This window comes from Belonocnema kinseyi, chromosome 6 (genome assembly GCF_010883055.1).
Source record: "Belonocnema kinseyi isolate 2016_QV_RU_SX_M_011 chromosome 6, B_treatae_v1, whole genome shotgun sequence".
Classification (NCBI taxonomy): Eukaryota; Metazoa; Arthropoda; class Insecta; order Hymenoptera; family Cynipidae; genus Belonocnema; species Belonocnema kinseyi.
This window is the reverse complement of record NC_046662.1, coordinates 98,331,944-98,336,516: the sequence shown is the minus strand read 5'-3', so window position 1 is coordinate 98,336,516 and position 4,573 is coordinate 98,331,944. Positions and strand designations below refer to the sequence as shown.

Below are 4,573 nucleotides of genomic sequence, written 5' to 3'. Positions count from 1 at the left end.
CCCCCCCCCCACGAGACGTTGAAAGAGGTCGCGGCTCAACCAAAATTATTTCTGTGAAAAGTCACAGGGTTGTCTTCTCACCCCCCATGAGACGTTGGAAAGGGGTAGGGGTTTGACCAACATTACTTCTGTAGCCAGTCACAGGAGTATCTTTCAGCCCCCCTCCTTACGATATGTTAAAGAAAAGTTAGTGAAATTTGCATTCCATGAATTTGATAAATTCCAAGAATTCCTTAAATAGCATGAACTCTTTGAATTGCACGAATTACTTAAATTCCTGAATTCCTTGAATTCCATGAATTCCTTGATTTCCATAAATTCCACGAATTCCATGAATACGCGCGATTAGCCGCTACCTTCCTAGAAATATGCTTTAAAAAAACCTGCAAAACAAAAATTGTCGGTAACGGTAGTTTTTTAACCGGTGGGCAATGTTTCCTTGATCAAACTTACATTTTTACGCTCATTATGAATGAAATAAGAGGTGTGAGATGAAACATATTCTACATGATTTCAAATAGTATAAAAGAGATTTTTTTTAAATAGAATTTTTGTTTTTTAAACTCTTCTGTGACCATCAGATTTTTTTAAAACAAATTACTGCCGCAAACCCTTAAAACTATATCTGGTTTATATAGTTCTTGTCTAAAAAATCTTCTGTCACAGAAGAGTTTAAAAGACTAAGTTATAATTGGCCTTGTGATTATACAACAGTTTTTTATCCGCCATATTGCACACTATTGATATTTTAAAAATAATAGTAATAACAATTATTGAAAATTGGTTTTTAAAACGAACATTCAAACGATATTACGATATTAAAACGAACATTACATACAAATTTTAAAATATATTTTTTGGCCGCCATTTTGAATCCGCCATTGTAAAATTGAGCATTTTGGTAGTTTATTTTTTGCCAGCAACACCAAAAATATCAAATTGAATAATAATCTCGGGTTTCTCATTGTTTTTTTCACCTTAAATATGGTATACCTGGAGAGCAGGTCAAAAAACCAAGTTTTTTGAGATATTTGGGTCCACCATTTTGAAAAAAAGTAATGTTGAAAAAATTTGAGATGGAAGTACTCGTGTTAAAGATAATCTGTGCCAAATTTAGCGAATGAAAACCCGTTTACGAGATAATTAGGTCGCCCGATTGACAAGGGATAGCCTAAAAATAGGCAAAAATACTATCACCTGTGAAAGTCTTCTGAAAAGATGCCTTTCGCAGGTGGAAGACGAAAGCGCAGACTCCGACGACTCCCACTTGTACGATATTGCGTAAGTTTGAGAGTGCGTGGGAGTGAGACAATATAAAAAGGCGGCAAAGCTGAAAAACGAGAGATAGGATCTCCAGCTGAAAGGCTCGGGTCGAAGGGCGAAAATTGAAGTAAGAGCTTGAGGATTCATCCTCTTTCTCTCCCATTAGAATAAGTCCAAGCATCAATCTCACTGTACACCTCACGAATTTCGGATGAACCTTTGAGCTTTCCAAAAGACAGATGATAAGTCTATGGGAGGTCGAATCGAAAGCTTTCCGGTAATCAATCCAGGCCATCGATAGGTCACGCTGGTAGAATGCTGCATCTTTGCAGAGACATCTATCGATGAGCAGGTTCCGACATCCTGCTATGCCTTTCTTTGAGCCCCGTGGTTCATACATTTCTTGCCACACAGGTTCAATTGCCCGAAGAATCCTATCATTTAGGATAGCTGTGAATATCTTATAGAGTGTGTTCAGGCAAGTGAATTGGACTGGAATGCTTCGGGTCAGCTAAGTTGCCTATTTTCGGCAGGAGTATTGTGCGCCCTTCCACCAACCAATCCGAAATTGGCTCTTCCGAATTTAAATATGAGGTGAAAATACGGGCCAAATGCTGATCGGTTGAAGGAAACTTCTTCCACCAGACGGTCTTGATACCACCTGGTCCCGGAGCGGAATAGATCTGCATCTCTCTTAATACTTTTTTCATCTCCTCGGTAGTGATGGGTGGGCATTCTTCATCAGATGTTATGAGGGCATCACACAGCTCCTTGAAGCTATTTATGTTCTCTGAGTCTTCGTTCAGCTTATGCTGCACTTTGTAGACTTGTCTCCAAAATACTTCGACCTCCTCTGCTTTAAGCGGGTGGTCAATAGTAACTGGAGAATCTTGGAAGAGTCGAGATGGGTCAGAGAGAAACTGTTGATTTTCTCTGACCCACCTTTCTCTACGCTCTAGGCTTCACTTAGCGTCCGATAGTATCCGTATTCTCTCAACAATATGCTGCCTGATGGTCAGCAGCTTTGACTTGTTAAGTGTGTGATAACGGGTCCGGAGTTCGTGCGCGAACTTTCGAACCTTGGCGGTAAAATTCTTGCCATATTTGATATAGTCAATCACACACTGAATGCGGGACGCGTACTGTCTTGTCCAGCCTATCTTTATGGCGAGTTGATGCATTCGTCTTTTGTTTTTATGATCAACCGCTGGTTTTGTTTTACGGTTCGCATTGGCCAAAGCTCTTGCTGCATTATGCACACAACAATTGATATTCAAGAGGTCGGATTCTTCGGAAAAATGTCCACGAAGCTTGTTATCCATTTCAGCCAGATCTTTAGACTTGAGAGAAACCTGGGTATTGATGTTTGTCCGGGTCATAAAGCATTGCTCTTCCTCTATCGGATACTTGCCCGCGGTCGGTCTTAGTGCAGCCTCTCTTCCTCTGTTGCCGGCTTGTTCTGACAGTGATTAAGTAGGTGTTCCGCTTGCATAGCCTCTTTTTTGGAGTGGTTCGGCATGATTTCGCAGACGTTGATGCAAAAAGGGCGACCTTTGGTACAGGGATCCTCTATCCGCAACCCGAGGACGCGTTCGGTGGCTTTGTCATAAGTCCTTCGATTCGATTCTAGAAGAATCAAAACCGAATGTCGCAACCGCTCTCGCCCTATACCCCTGAGAAACTGGATGAGCCATCAGCTCTAGGAAGGCCGAGAGCGGGGTGACTGATAGCGAGAGTTTGGTGCAGTCGAATTTAATTCTACCTTGATGAATATTTCTTCCGGAAATAAATCTGCCAATTTCAAAGAATATTAAGAATGTGGAAGAAATGGCTGAAACATTAAAAAAAATTAAAATAAATTTATCTGGAATTGATGCAAACTCCTGCTAAAGAAAAAAACAAGAATCCAACGACAGAGCTCTAGGTTTGTCTCATTTTTCATTTCACACAAGAAATTTTGAATATTGTTTGGAATGTCCTTTTTCTGAATCATCATCCACGAAAGTTAATTGAGAAACATATTGCAATTAGAGTTCAACAAATCAAAAACAAAGAGGGTAATAATTTGCTTGCAGATAATCAGAAAGAGTTAAAGGAATATAGTTCGTTTAATACCTTTGTTCTTTCATTTTTTGGTCAAATTTCTAAAACTATTGAACATATGTTAAAAAAATTTACAATTCGTACTATTTTCCATACACCATTTAAAATGCACTCGGTAATAAATGTTTGCAAAGATCCTTTGGATAATTTTGAAAAGGGTGTTGTTGTTTATAAGATCACTTAAAGGATCTGTAAGATGAATTACGTGGGACAGACTGGCAGACTTCTTAATACTAGGATAGAGGAACACAAAAGTGGTGTTCGTTTGGGACGCTGTTACAAGAGTGTTCTTGCCAGACATACAAAGGCATTGGTTGATGTTGACCATGAGTTTGACTGGGATAATGTTCAAATTTTGCATAGTGAAAGTAATGAGAGAAAGAGAGAATTCATAGAAATGCTTTATATTGAAAAACAAAAAAAGTTATCTATTAATTTAAAAAACGACTTAGGTAAGTTGAACAAAAGTTATGCTAATATGATTAAATACATTTAACGAGGCTCTTTCATGAATTCCATTTTTCTTTTACTTTCTCTATTTCTGATGTAATTGTGACAGATATTTATATTGTGTTTACAACAGATTGACAGATCAGGTATCAAAGAGAGAGCACCTGTTCGTGGGTGCTGTCAATTTTTACCATTTAAATTTGTCTTGCCTTGATAACGGTACTGTACGAGTACCGAAACGTTGGTGATGCAATTTTATTTATTTTTTATTTACATTTCAAATGTTATTTTATTGTAATTGGATGATAATACAAATAAAAAGGACGAAGGAAAAAAGAAGAGAGGGAAGGGGATGTGGTTGGCTGCCTTATCATTTTTCTTTCCTTTTTTTTCAGATTACAATGGAATTTTTTTGTTTTTGTTTATTCGTTATGGTGCAAATTTGGTAGTTGGATGTTTGTTTTTTTTTTAACAGGAGTTTGCATCAATTTGATTATTGGACGCTAAACAGGATTTTTAATTTCGATTTTAATCTAATTTAAATTTCTTAAACTTTGTTTATCTGGAATTTTCTCGTTATAATAAGGAAACTTCTAGAAATCATTCTTTCAAACATTTATTAAAAAAAATATAATTTTCTCAGTCATGTATGAGACCTCTGACAGGGTTGAAAATCGACTGTAATTATTAGGGAAGCATATTTTTGTAATTGCAATGTATGAAAAATATTAGATTCAATAAAAAATTTGTGTTCTAA

The 4,573-nt window shown here is 37.3% G+C and overlaps 1 protein-coding gene across 1 annotated transcript in view; it reads right to left on the bottom strand.

Moving 5' to 3' along the window:
• LOC117175513 overlaps positions 1 to 4,573 on the bottom strand; it is a 265,411-nt gene that overhangs the window by 6,208 nt on the left and 254,630 nt on the right. The window lies entirely within an intron of this gene.